Here is a 15,616-nt window from a genome sequence, read left to right on the forward strand (position 1 = left end):
GGTTTGTTCAAAGTCATGGTTCGCTGCCTGGCCTCTCTGTTTTAGCAGTTCCTGAGAGTCAGGAGACCTCTCAGGTCAGGTGCAGAGGAAATCTGCACGATGAAGCAGAATGAGTGTGCCCAGGGCAAGTTGAATGGGGGCATTGTGGGAATCTTTAATTCCACATGCACATCTTTATTCTTTTTCTTTTTTTTTCCTTTTTGGATTTGAGAGAACAATTAGTTATAATGAACCAGAAATACAAGATTGCACTGAAACTGGAACAGTTGACAGAGTATGGTTGAACTTAAACCTTCAAGAGAAAAAGAGGATCAAATAAATCCAACAAATGGAAAAGCCCAAGATTGATCTGGGACAAACATGATAACTGCATTTTGATATGGGTAGTTCCTGATCCTTCCCAGTAGTGGTCTCCCCTACTCCCCCATTCCTTTCCCTCTGTTGTGCTAGTCAAACCAAATAACTTCTTCCTCTCCACTGCAGGTATAAGGCAGTTCAATCCCTTTGAATATGATACAAAGCCAAGAGGCAAGCTGAAGAATCTCATTTGATGGTAGAAAGTGCATGTATCCAATCTAGCATGCTGGTTACCAACTATGTGGTATCAAAGCACCTGGTAGCAATTTCAATCAAATCAGATACCATGTGTATCCTGTTATGTTTCTCTGTAGCAACATCAATGTTTCCAACTTACTACACTAACAATGCAGCAAAACATATTTTTCAACTCCATATTTTCATAGCACTTCTAAGAGGCTATTTAAACAGGGTGTACAACAGAATTCTATCTCAGAAACTAAGGCATCAAGGAGAAAAACTGGATCTTTCTGGGAGTTTTTTGTGGGGGCACAGAGAATGTCAGTGTACAATAGAAGGGAGGCAGAGGTAGGCAAAGCATTGTACACTCAAGATCAACACATTCATGTTCAAAGATAAGTCCGGGTGAAGAGAGAGGGAAAAAAAAATAAAAACCAATTGAATCAAAGGAAAAAAAAAAGGGTTTCATACAACACACTATCAAAAAGTAAAAGGAACACACTAAATGAACAAACTGGTGGCAGGTAAGTCCATACCTATTGTGATAGGTTCTAGCATCAATCAGGTTTCTTCTCATCTGTTATCTCAAGGTTATTTAGAGATGTGGTGACTTAACAAGAGTTTCTCACAGAAGGATAGGCAAGCAGGCTTCAATCATTGGTTTCTGGATCTGTCTATGCCATGCAGGCATCCTACTTGGCATCCAGGTGTCTTTTAGTTTTCGACATGTATGCATCCAACTGGTTGTTCAGCTGCTCCTTGTTCAATACAGGGCTGGTCCATGGCCTTGGCCTCAGCCTAGGTCTCCAAATTCTCCTCTTCCCTGACCTATCATGCCCCAACCTCTACCACCAATTCCACCAAAACCCATAGCTCCATGCCCTAGGCCCCCTCTCCCAGGACCTCTATGACCTCCATGACCTTGAACACCACCTCTTCTTAAGCCCATTTGGGGAGCTACCTCTTGTCCACCTCAGAGCAGGTTTTGACCTCGGAGCCACATCCCACCCCTAAGTAGGGTTCTGGTGGCTCATCCCCCATGGAGTCCTCCTCTGGATAAGCCTCTCTGGATTACCAGCAAACCTTGTCCTCCAATGCTCCCCTAGCCAAGGCCCCTATGTGTCGGCCTAAATGTGCCTGGAGGTTACTCTTACCCAGGTGCTGCTGTAAGCTCTTCTGCTAAGTTTTAATGCTGCCTGGACAGAGGGTCTATTCTCCACCTGCTGGGCCAGTCTTCTGTTTCTGGCACTGGCTAGCTGCTGTTGTTGCTGCCTCAGAGCTCAAATATTCACTGGCATCGACTGTTTGTTCTTCAGCATATTAGTAAAGAACCGGTTTTTGTGCATTGAACCCAAGGGTCATTTAAGTAATATGTACTTAGGAAGGAGCTGAAGTTTCTGTTGGTTGCCTCACTGCTCATTTAGAGACATCTTGGTGGTGCTTTTTAGCACAACTTTCAGCGCTGATTGTGCAGCCATCTTCAAATCCCAAGAATCAAAAGAAATGGATGACAGTGCTCCTCCCGGAGCTGCCACCATGGCTGCAGCAGGTGGGCTGGGGACTGGATGAACCTGAGTTGACAGAGGGGCTCGGGTTCAGTAGATGGGCAGTTGGTTAAAAGAGTGAGATGTAGATTGTGAGGCTTGTTCGTTTAGGTTGACTACCTAACCAGACAATCTGCCTGGTCGTCCGGCCTGCCCTTTTCTGCCTTTCCTCTGTGCCACCACACCTGCCACCACCAACTCCTGCTCGGTGTCCCCATCTTTATTCTTTTTTAGAGAATCCTCCCCATTCTGCCAGCACACCTGCTTACTACCTGGTGGGCACAGGTGTGTTTGATATTCTGGGAAGAATTTAGCATCTGCACTTCAGCCCACACTATCTCCAGCAGAAACCCTGGGAAGAGGCATCTGAGAGGTCATTTTCAAATAGAAGTAAAAAATGACTTCTTATGACCAGAATGAATTTGTTTTCCTCTCTTCAAAGGCATCACCCCTGTTTATTTTTCAGACTCAGACTGAAATTTTACCTCATTTTTCCTGTACTTGAAAAAATATCTTCTGACACCTGTTCAAGCAGCTCAAGTATCTAGCAAGAACAATAAAGTATTGCTATGTTAATGTTAGAAAAATAAGATAAATTGCAACACTGAGTTCTTCTATAGACAAAGTTTAAAAGAAAAACTAGAGGAAAAATATATCAGTTACTTTCTTATGTCATGGGAAAATACCACCATGATTCCTAATGTTTAAAGAAATCACAACAGAGATCATTTCCTGGGATTTTGGAGTCTCTATGAAATGATATTGGCACACAGTTGTTAACTAGATAGTGAATATCATTATGGGGAAATATGGATTGCAGTTAAATGGTTTGCAGAGGATTCAGGTGGATGGTGACCTGTGATAGTGTTCCTTGCTCCATGATGTGTACACAACAGTCTTTAGCATTCCTTAAACTCTGAGCAGGGCCCAGGGAATGAGAACCTCTGGTCTTGGGCAGCTTCATGCCCCTGCCCTGAAGATGGAGAATGTGAACTTCTGTAGCCAGGTCTACCTTCTCAGTACCCAGACCAAGGAGGCTGAAGCATTTGGAGAGGGCTTCAGGGTCTATGGGTTAAAAGCGTTCAGACCCTCTTGCCAAGTTGGGATGCATGCCCCAGTACCTTATGTCATTTAGTGCTTCACAAGAACACAACAGTGAGCTTTTATGTAAAAGCATTTGTTTTTATTTTTACTAATTGAATACTAATTAAAATATTTTTATACCTTCTGCATGTCAAATGTAGTGTATCTTCAGACAGCATTGGGCAGAATGACTCCCAGATCATAGTCTTTGTTTTGAGAGAATAGGGTCTGAACCCATGAATTATGTTTCTGGGTCCATGTCATCAAAATCTTCCAAAATTAGGGTATCTAGAATATTGCTTTCATTTTACCTGTAAATGTGAAATGGAATTTTGATGGGGAAAATCAAATTGAAGGAGGTTAAGAAGACTATCAGAATTGGAGTGAAGAGCAGAAGACTTGGATTGGGCAAACTGTGGCTTTAGACTGGTCTCTACTGTCTCATCCAGTCACAGCAGCTATTCTTTAAGAGCCAACATTTTGCCTGTACAAACCCCCACGCACATACAGCTACACACTCACATACACCAGGCCATCCAGAGATCCCATCAGTTCAGAAAGTAACATCATGAGCCAACCTAGTGAGAGCCCATGTAAATGGCAGCTGGCCTCACTGTCCCACAGCAGAAACCAAAACCAAATTCATCCAGGAAAGCATCCTCCATTTTAACTGAGACTGGCCTATGAGCAGAACTACACTTGACAACAAATTATATTCTACTTATTACTCAGGAAGTGGGCTTCTGCAGAGTGCCATGGATCACAGGTCCAAATGACCCTGGGTTTTATGCTCTGGAGCCATGCATGTACCCCCTTTCAGTCACCTGGAAGGGGTAGATGTGTGGTGTGGGTTTCAAGTCATATTCCTCACAAGTGAAAACTGAAAAGCCCTTGATGACTCCAGGACAAGTAGGAACTGAGTCATACAGGAGAATATACGGTGAAAAGTGTTCTTTGTTCAGTTTCCTGATGTTAAGGCCTCAGGCCCATTAGCTTTGTTGTCATCATTTTGCTCATTAGAACAAAGGATCCAGAGGGAAAGTGGGCAGTGGGGAGTAGAGCAGAGTTAACTCTCCCCAAATGTGTTCATTCCATTGACAATGTTTCTACCATTTTCCATTGCAAATGCTTTACCTGGGTATTCTTCTGATGTACTTTCCCCTGAAATAGTTTCTTAGGTGTAAAAGAGGTGTAACAATGGACTCCTTAGTTTCAGGGTCTGGAAGTTCATACACACATTGTGTCACTGATTTTCCCATGAAACATTTCATGGTACTTACTTCCACATCCCAACTGGCTGCCTGATCTTGGCCTGGGAGTTGGCAGCAAAAGCTCAGATGAAGTCATTTTAGTAAAGATTCCTCCTTGTTTCTGATAATGCAGGAGAGTTCCTTGTCCATGGAAGTTTCATTTTTCCAAATTTACAGTGGATTGGCAGTGAAATTGAAGAGGTACTTTGCAAAAGGATAAAACTTCCTTATTATTATAAAACAATTCTTAACATAAAAAAATTAAAGGTAACATAAAAGCAGAATGTTGGAAAAGTACTTAACCAAATCTATTGTCTGTAGATGCATTCACACCTTGCCTTTACTTCCTAGAGGCATCTTTATTGCATTGTGTTTATATTGACAAGCTTTTTGGAACCCTGCTCCTTTCATGCCAGATTCAAGACAAACTTTTTCTATACCATTCCAAGGTTTTCATATGCACATTGTCAATGCCCCAACATGTTTCAGTCTATAGGTTTGCCATGATTGAGCAACATCTTGCTTCAGGGTGGTTGAGGTGGTTTCTGATAATTTACAGCATACATTAACAGTAACTGCCAGTAGCTCCTCCCCAGCTGTAGAGTCAGGTGCAGTCCCTCTTCTACCAGACCTTCTCTGGGCCCACCCACCCCTGGGGATCTCCCTTCATTTGTCCATCAGCTTCCCTCACTCCTCTCAAGACTTACCACACTCAGATCCCTCTTAAGCCCAGATTTCATCCCATCAGCCTACTGCTTGGAACCCGGGGCTCCCACTCCCCACACAGTAAAGGTTAATTCCTCAATATAGCAATACCCACCTCCCCCCACCACAAATACCAGTGATTCCCACCCTTCTGAAATATTTTTCTCCCCCTGCATCACTGCCTCCTTCCAAACTCCCACCCAGAGAGGACACTTCTCCCCACAGGGAACCCTGAACCCACTGGGGACACCCGGCTCACAGGGAGCCCTGCACTCCCTTTGAGCGCACCCACAGGGTACACCACACCCACAGGATACACCCCACTTACAGGTAATGTCCTACCTACAGGGAGCACCCCACCTACAGGGAACATATCACCCATGGGGTTAACTCCTCCCAGGAACAGCCCACCTACAGGGTGCACCCCCACTTCAGGGAACACCCCACCTCCTGGGAATGCCCCACCCACATAAGACACTACTCTCAGGGTACACCCCACCTACACGGTGCATTCTGCCCACAGGGAACATCCCACCTACAGGGAACACCCCACCCATGGGGTAAACTCCTCCCACAGGGAACATCCCACCTACAGGAAACACGCCACCCATGGAGTATGCCCCACCTACAGGGAATACCCTGCCTACATGTACACTATTCTCAGGGTACACCCCACCCACAGAGAACACCTCACCCACAGGCTCCTCTTACATAACACATGGCACTCAGGGTACATTCACTCACGAGTTTCATGGCAACCACATCGTTCGCTCTGCCCAGAGGACACTCCACACTATGGTGCACTCATGTCTTTCAGAGAGAGGCTGAGTTCCAGTATTCACTCCTCTGTGTGGTTGGGGGCTGAGTCTCTGGTGGGCTTCTGTGGGCTGAAGCACATCCTGCATGCCACTCTATCTCTGCTGGGGGAGGGTGCACTCTGTGACCTCAGGGGAAGGAGGGAGCACAGGCGTCCTTCACGTGGATTTCCACAGAGCTCAAGGCCTTTCCTTGTGGTCCATCTGTGTATACTTATCACACCACAATAATAAATCTTAGTCAGGAATGCAGCTATACTCTGAGTTCCACGATAACTTCTAGAAAATTGTCAGCTATGGTGTGGTCTTGGGGACCCTCAAGGCTGGCTGAATGCATTTCTGGTATTCTTAACATGTGCACTATGTTTTCTGTGAACTGTTTTTTCATCTTAGACTTGAATGTATTCAGATGGGTTCTGAAGAGAGGAATCTGCAGAGGTGGGCTTCTATTTTTATCTCAGTATTTCAGGAGGCAGGTGATAGCAAGTCATCTTCCTTATGCTATGTCCTGTTAGATCAGGCAGTAGACACAGAGTTGATTTGAAACCATACAGATGTTCAATGTGTGTAGTGGTGTATTTGTGAGCAGCCTACCTGCCAAGACAAGGCCAGCTGACTTCTCCACTCAGTTCCAAACCCACCATTTGGATGTACTTCATAACAACTGGCCTGAGTCCTATCAACATAGCTCCCTGCCCACCGCAAGTACATTGCAAGAGATAAGAGCTTCTCCTCCTGGTCCCAACATATCCCTTCTTCATTCCCTTCATTCCCTTCAGTGGGAAGAGATTCTCTGCCAGGCTGGGTGGAGATGGTGTGGCACATCACTCAGGTGGATGGTGTTTTGCTTGCCAGGCCCAGCATATGCCTCGGTGAACTTCACCTGGAGGGCCAGAGCCACTCATCTGCAATGAGTCTGAGTCTCTATCACAGAGCTGGCACTCTCCCAAGTCTGCTCTGTCTTTGGTACTTCTTCTCTTTGCTAAACATAGTAAGTCTTCCTTTTTTTATTTGTTTACATATTATTAAGTTATACAACTGATCCCTTGAATGGATTCCTCCTACCTCACATGTACATCCTCCAACTGAAAGTTCACCAAACCCTCTTCAATGTTGTTGCTTTGATTTTCAATTAAGGTTAATTATCTGAGCAAGGAACTTATCAGAGGCACCAATTAACTGGGTCCAGGTGTTGTTCTCTTTGCTACTCTTTCATAGCAACAGTTCAATTTCCTTTGGTGACTTTGATCAGTCACTCCAGTCAGAAGGAAAACCCTTTACCAGTCTTTTGACTTTTGACTTGCCAGTCTTTCCAGTCACAACCTCCAGGTATGTGACTCTCATTCACTAACTTGATAAAACCACTGTCGAGTTCCCAGGTGGAAACAGTCCCCAAGGGAGTCTAGGATCTCTGATGTAGCAGACCTCAAAGTCTTTGGGCTGGAACATTATCTTAAGGCCTTTTCAATGTTGGGTTACAATGCAGATCATTTCAGAAATTTCTTCACAGAGTGGCTTTACTGAAAATCTCATGCATTTTATTTTGATCATTGGCTTAGTTCAGTTGTGAGACAGGACATGGTAATCACCATTGTTTATAAAAAGGAGCACATGTGAAGGCTTTAAAAGGCCAATACCTATACCAAACACCCAGTGATGTCTGTTTTTAGCAATACCATGCAAAGTTTACCTTCCCCAGAGCTGAGTCTGTTTTTCAGAACCTTGGGTTTCAAACTGGTGGTCACAAAGTATGAGGAGCATAAAATAAGTTGACTGGATTGGCACCATATATTAAAACAAAAAACCAGAACAAAATAGAGAATACAATAAGAAATACCAGAGAACATTGCAAGTATTAAGATATGCCCAAATTTCAACCTTCTATTTGAGTTTGTGTGTAATTCTGTGTTGAGTCATGATATAAAATGTACTCCTTTACCCTCCAAAAGAAAAGAACAAAAGAAAGAAAGAAAGAAATTTCTTTTCTTAGGACTTATACAATGAAATTGCTGGTGCAATTTGTGGAGAGAAGAGTTATGAAGCAATTTGTTGGCATTAAATTTAGAAAAAAACTGACACACAGTATTCAACTTATAATTACTGAAAGAATAATGTGACACATGTGACACTACCTAAGACCCTGTCCTAAACAATTACTATTCATCCTGTCCCCCTGGAACTGGCATTATGATTATCATCATTTTTCCAGTGAGGAAACATAAGCACAGAAAGGTAGTTTCCTGAAGGTCAATGGTCCAGAGGCTGCAGAGTGAGCACTCAAACACCAGCAAAGAGTTTATTTATAAAAACTGTTTCCCTGGTTCCCTTGGTAGTTTCTTTCTTGATCATTCAGAAAAAAAAGAGGTTCGTGGGACTTGCATTATTTACCTTATTAGCATAATGACAATTTGTACCTAAAATGGAGGCCTGGAAGAAAGGATGACAGTGCCTTGTTTACACTGAGGAGCAGTTGCAAACCTTAGCAGCATCCTGGGGTCCTAAGGTCATGTGTGATCTATCTGGGAGAGTGTTATGAATGAGTAGGCGTGTCTTCCATGGACACAGAATGAGACAGTAGTGGCTCACATCTCACCAACTATGTGACATTTATTTTTTATTAAAGCAAAGTGTTTTAAAGGCCTAAGTACACAGATGGGGAAACAACAACAGAGGACAGTTTTCTGTGAATGGAAGGTACTAAAGATAGATGGCAAAATGGATAAATAGATGCATACCAAGCTTTCAGGTGGTTCAGGTTGAAGGAAGGCAGAGAAAGCTAAGATGGCACAGAGCTAAGCAGTTGATATGCAAGGGCTTTGATAAAGGGGTAATTTATTGGAATAGAGCACTGTAAGAGAGTGAGCCAGCAGAGAGAGTTATAGGAAGAATATTCCAGGCAGAAGGTACAGTACAGGTACCACAAAATTTCCTTGGCTCATTTCAGGAAAATCCAAAACCCATCCTAAATTTTCATAATCATTTGCAGCTTCATATGTACAAGGAGTCAGAAGCAGGGGCTGAGGTTCTGGAGATGCTTACCTAGGGAGAGAAACTAGTGAGGTATGAAGAGTGGCTTCCGTTTTCTACTTTGCACATTTCATTATTTTTTTTATTGTAAACAAATGGGATACATGTTGTTTCTCTGCCTGTACATGGCGTAAAGGCATACCATTTGTGTAATCATAAATTTACATAGGGTAATGTTGTTTGATTCATTCTGCCATTTTTTCCCTTCTCCCCCACCCCCTCCCACCCCTCCCCCCCTCTATACAGTCCTTCCTTCCTCCATTCCTGCCCCCTCCCTAAACCCAACTCCAACCCCAACACTAACCCCTCCCACCCCCCATTATGTGTCATCATCCACTTATTAGCGATATCATTCGTCCTTTGGTTTTTTGAGATTGGCTTATCTCACTTAGCATGATATTCTCCAGTTTCATCCATTTGCCTGCAAATGCCATAATTTTATCATTCTTTATGGCTGAGTAATATTCCATTGTATATATACCACAGTTTCTTTATCCATTCATCAATTGAAGGACATCTAGGTTGGTTCCACAATCTGGCTATTGTGAACTGAGCAACTATGAACATTGATGTGGCTGTATCTCTGTAGTATGGTGATTTTAAATCCTTTGGGTATAGGCCAAGGAGTGGGGTAGCTGGGTCAAATGGTGGTTCCATTCCAAGTTTTCTAAGGAGTCTCCATACTGCTTTCCAGAGTGGCTGCACTAATTTTCAGGCCCACCAGCAATGTATGAGTGTACCTTTCTCCCCACATGCTCGCCAACACCTGTTGTTGCTTGTATTCTTGATAATCGCCATTCTAATTGGGATGAGATGGAATCTTAGGGTGGTTTTGATTTGCATTTCTCTTATTACTAGAGATGTTGAACATTTTTCCATATGTTTGTTGATTGCTTGTAGATCTTCTTCTGTGAAGTGTCTATTCATTTCCTTAGCCAATTTGTCGATTGGATTATTTGCATTCTTGGTGTAGAGTTTTTTGAGTTCTTTATAGATTCTGGAGATTAGTGCTCTATCTGAAGTATGATTGGCAAAGATTTTCTCCCACTCTGTAGGCTCTTTCTTCGCATTGCTGATAGTTTCCTTAGCTGAGAGAAAACTTTTTAGTTTGAATCTATCCCAGTTATTAATTCTTGCTTTTATTTCTTGTGCTATGGCAGTCCTGTTGAGGAAGTCTGGTACTAAGCCGACATGTTGAAGCTCTGGACCTACTTTTTCTTCTATAAGATGCAAGGTCTCTGGTCTGATTCCGAGATCCTTAATCCATTTTGAGTTTAGTTTAGTGCATGGTGAGAGATATGGGTTTAGTTTCATTCTGTTGCATATGGATTTCCAATTCTCCCAGCACCATTTGTTGAAGAGGCTATCTTTTCTCCATTGCATATTTTTGGCCCCTTTGTCTAGTATGAGAAAATTGTATTTATTTGGGTTTGTGTCCGTGTCCTCTATTCTGTACCATTGATCCACCTTTCTATTTTGGTACCAATACCATGCCGTTTTTGTTACTATTGCTTTGTAGTAGAGTTGAAGATCTGGTATTGCGATACCCCCTGCTTCACTCATTCTGCCAAGGATTGCTTTAGCTATTCTGGGTTTTTTATTCTTCCAGATGAATTTCATAATAGCTTGCTCTATTTCTGTAAGGTACATCATTAGGATTTTAATTGGAATTGCATTGAATCTGTATAGCACTTTTGGTAGTATGGCCATTTGACAATATTAATTCTTCCTATCCAAGAACGTGGGAGATCTTTCCGTTTTCTAAGGCTTTCTTTAATTTCTTTCTTTAGTGTTCTGTAGTTCTCATTGTAGAGGTATTTCACCTCTTTTGTGAGATTGATTCCCAAGTATTTTATTTTTTTTCGAAGCTATTGTGAATGGGGTAGTTTTCCTAATTTCTCTTTCTGAAGGTTCATCGCTTATGTATAAAAATGCCTTAGATTTATGTGCATTGATCTTATATCCCGCTACTTTACTGAATTCACTTATGAGATCTAAAAGTTTTCTGGTGGAATTTCCTGGTTCCTCTAAGTATACAATCATATCATCAGCAAATAGGGATAGTTTGAGTTCTTCTTTTCCTATTCATATCCCTTCAATTTCTTTGGTCTGTCTAATTGCTCTGGCTAGAGTTTCAAGGACGATATTGAATAGAAGTGGTGAAAGAGGGCATCCCTGCCTTGTTCCAGTTTTTAGAGGGAATTCTTTCAGTTTTTCACCATTTAGAATGATATTAGCCATGGGTTTAGCGTAGATGGCCTTTACAATGTTAAGGAATGTTCCCACTATCACTATTTTTTCTAGTGTTTAGAGCATGAAGGGATGCTGTGTTTTATCAAATGCTTTTTCTGCATCTATCGAAATAATCATGTGATTCTTGACTTTAAGTCTATTGATATGGTGAATTACATTTATTGATTTCCTGATGTTGAACCAACATTGCATCCCTGGGATGAAACCCACTTGATCATGGTGCACTATCTTTTTAATATGTTTTTGTATGCGATTTGCTAAAATTTTGTTGAGAATTTTTGTGTCAATGTTCATTAAGGATATTGGTCTGAAATTTTCTTTCCTCGATGTGTCTCTGTCTGGTTTAGGTATCAGGGTAATATTGGCTTCATAGAATGAGTTTGGGAGGGTTCCCTCCTCTTCTATTTTATGGAATACTTTGAGAAGTATTGGAATGAGCTCTTCTTTAAAGGTTTTGTGGAACGTGGCTGAGAACCCGTCTGGTCCTGGACTTTTCTTTGTTGGTAGGCTTTTGATGACTTCTTCTATTTCATTACTTGAAATTGGTCTATTTAAATTGTGTATGTCCTCCTTGTTCTGTTTAGGCAATTCATATGTCTCTAGAAACCTGTTGATGTCTTCGAAATTTTCTATTTTGTTGGAGTATAGATTTTCAAAATAGCTTCTAATTATGTTTTGTATTTCAGTCGTGTCTGTTGTGATATTTCCTTGTTCATTCCGAATTTTAGTGATTTGGGTTTTCTCTCTTCTTCTCTTTGTTAGTGTGGCTAAAGGTTTATCAATTTTGTTTATTTTGTCGAAGAACCAACTATTTATTTTGTCAATTTTTTGTATTGTTTCTTTCGTTTCAATTTCATTGATTTCAGCTCTCTGTTTAACTATTTCCTGTCTTCTACTACTTTTGGTGTTGGTCTGTTCTTCTTTTTCTAGGGCTTTGAGCTGTAGTGTTAGGTCATTTGTTTTTTGAGTTTTACTTCTTATATTAAATGCGCTCCATGAAATAAATCTTCCTCTAAGTACTGCTTTCATAGTGTCCCAGAGATTTTGATATGATGTTTCTTTGTTCTCGTTTACCTCTAAGAATTTTTTAATTTCCTTCCTAATATCTTCTGTTATCCATTCATCATATAGTAGCATATTGTTTAATCTCCAGGTGTTGGAGTAGTTTCTGTTTTTTACTCTTTCATTAATTTGTAACTTCAATCCATTATGATCTGATAGAATACAAGGTAGTGTCTCTATCTTCTTGTATTTGCTGACATTAGCTTTGTGGCATAATATATGGTCTATTTTAGAGAAGGATCCATGTGCTGCTGAGAAGAAAGTGTATTCGCTCTTGGTTGGATGTTATGTTCCATAAATGTCTGTTAAGTCTAAATTATTGATTGTGTTATTGAGATCTATGGTTTCTTTGTTCAATTTTTGTTTGGAAGATCTGTCCAGTGGTGAGAGAGGCGTGTTAAAATCACCTAGTATTATTGTGTTGTGGTCTATTTGGTTTCTAAAATTGAGAAGGATTTGGTTAACATACATGGATGAGCCACTGTTTGGGGCATAGATGTTTATGATTGTTATATCTTGCTGATTTATGCTTCCCTTAAGCAGTATGAAATGTCCTTCTTTACCCCTTCTGACTAACATTGGCTTGAAGTCCACATTATCTGAAATGAGGATGGATACTCCAGCTTTTTTGCTGAGTCCATGTGCATGGTATGTTTTTCCCCATCCTTTCACCTTTAGTCTATGGGTATCTCTTTCTATGAGGTGAGTCTCTTGCAGGTAACATATTGTTGGATCTTTCTTTTTAATCCAATCTGCCAGTCTATGTCTTTTGATTGATGAATTCAGGCCATTAACATTCAGGGTTATTATTGAGATATGATTTGTATTCCCGGTCATTTGGTTCATATTTAAAATTTTTGACACATCTTGGTTCCTCCTTTATTTGACAGTTCCTTTAGGATAATTCCTCCCTTTGCTGATTTGCTTCTTTGTTTTTTATCTCTTCCTCATGAAATATTTTGCTGAGAATGTTCTGTAATGCTGGCTTTCTTTTTGTAAATTCTTTTAGCTTTTGTTTATCATGGAATGATTTTATTTCATCATCAAATTTGAAGGTAAGTTTTGCTGGGTATAAGATTCTTGGTTAGCATCCATTTTCTTTCAGAGCTTGAAAAATGTTGTTCCAGGCCCTTCTAGCTTTTAGGGTCTGAATTGAAAAATCTGATGATATCCGTATTGGTTTCTCCCTGAATGTAATTGAGGGGAACCTCTAGGAGGACAACTGACCAGCGAGACGTCCCCACCAAGTGAGTCTTCCCTGCCGGGGGAGGTTTTCCCACAGGGACGGTAAAACCAGAGACACAGGCACAAACAGGACTTGCCTCAGCCTACAGCCTAGTTCCCCATTGGATGACCATTGGTCAACAAGTGGAGGCACCTCTGCCCACTAGCAGGGAATATACACCACCTGAGGGTCACCACCCCTAGAGAGGCAGCTTCCTCGTGGAGCTCCGCATTATCAACTTCCTCTAAGACTTCAGGCTACTGAAGGATAAGAGGGGATATACTAGCAATCTTCAGGGACATTATAAGTCGATAGAGGAAATCTGCAATATCTTAATGACCCACTGATTCCTGAACAATATGAGAAAACAAGGGAAGAAAATGCCCCAAACAAATCTAGATGTTACATCAATAAAATCCAACGACAGCATGGCAGAAGAAATGACAGAAAGGGAGTTCAGAATGTACATAATTAAAATGATTAGGGAAGCAAACGATGAGATGAAAGAGCAAATGAAGGCATTGAATGATCGCACCAATCGACAGTTAATAGAGCAAATTCAGGAAGCAAAAGATCATTTCAATAAAGAGTTAGAGATATTGAAAAAAAAAACCAAACAAATCCTTGAAATGAAGGAAACAATAAACCAAATTAAGAACTCCATAGAAAGCATAACCAATAGGATAGAACACCTGGAAGACAGAACTTCAGACATTTCAATATGTTAAAAAATCTGTAACAAGGGGCACATTCTTCTTCTATAAGAAAAAAAATGTTTAATTCTTTATAAATTGAATAAAGGCTATTTCAATTAATAACATGTTGAAGAAAGAGTTCTGCATTCTTTTCAGGCCCTCCTAAGGGTTAAGGGGAGATTCACTAGCTTCCCTGTGGCCACCAGACAAAACACAGTGTAAAATAAAAAAGAAAGAATATATAAGACTCCAGTCAATTTGTTCCTACATTCCAATGACCTAGTTCAGAATTTCTGAACCTGGAGTAAGTCCTCACCACAAGATCCAATTGGCAACTATAATTGAGACCACATGGGCTGTCACAGTTAGAGGTTGCTTTTGGCATCTAGCAGGTAGAGACCAGAAGTGTTCCTAAACACTGTACAATATACAAGACAGTCCCCACACAGAGGACTGTGTGGTTTGTTAAAGCCTGTTAATCAAGGAGTGCAAAATTCTGATTTAGATTTAAAAAAAAATGCATCATAAGTAAATGGACTCTGAAACTCCTGTCTCTGCTTTGATTTTCAGATGCCATTGCCATGGAGACCAGGGAAATCCAGTGTCTGTGCAGAACTTTCATGGTCAGGAAGAGGGCAAAATACGGATAGCCAAAGAATATGCAGTGGCATCAGTAACAAGCAAAGATTTGAGGTGCTCACTCCCTCATCCATCAAATTTGGAGTCAGCTTCAGGATAGGCCCCTCTGGAGCAGGGGATTTTTTACTTTCCTGCTTTCATGTTGATACTCAGAACTGTAATATTTGCAAGGCATGACTTGCTTTCTCTTCTATTTCACCCATGTTCAGAAAGTACATTCTAATGAGAGACCCAGCTGCAAAACACTTCTGAGAGATCACAGCCATTACCATCAGAGATATTTCAAAACAGGTGGCACAGGCCAAGTGGAAGAGTAATTCCAAAACTCAGAAAGATCCAGAGAGTTTGCTAATTTGATAACATTTCAGTGTGTTATTTCTTCTAGTTGTAAACTCAAAATTGAAACTATCATCTTGTAATTTCTTGGTCCCTTTATAGCTTCAATTCACCCCTATTTCACTTTACTCTTACGTTTGAGAAGGTATTCCTTTAAAACCTGATGTAGATCTTCCTCCCAAGGAAAAGGCAAGTGTGGTCATTTTCTCAGAAAATTATGACTGCTCTTATCATGCCAGAATGGAACAAGTTAGGCATCATCCACACAAGGCCATTGTTCATTTTTTTCCCAAGATGATCCATCTTGAGTCTGTCTCTGCCTCTGTATCTCTCTGTCTCTGTATCTCTCTCTCTCGCTCTCTCTCTCTCACTCTCTCTGAAAGCTATTACTAGGGTCACATTTTAGCTGTAATCGAAACTTCAACTAATGGATAGCATTAGGCTA

General features: G+C 41.1%; 1 pseudogene; it reads right to left on the minus strand.

The window, feature by feature from the left end:
* Window positions 1-1,187: 1,187 nt before the first annotated feature.
* On the minus strand, window positions 1,188-2,015 carry LOC124974592 (chromatin target of PRMT1 protein-like; annotated as a pseudogene).
* Window positions 2,016-15,616: the final 13,601 nt, after the last annotated feature.

Source organism: Sciurus carolinensis, unplaced genomic scaffold, assembly GCF_902686445.1.
Source record: "Sciurus carolinensis unplaced genomic scaffold, mSciCar1.2, whole genome shotgun sequence".
In the NCBI taxonomy this organism is placed as follows: Eukaryota; Metazoa; Chordata; class Mammalia; order Rodentia; family Sciuridae; genus Sciurus; species Sciurus carolinensis.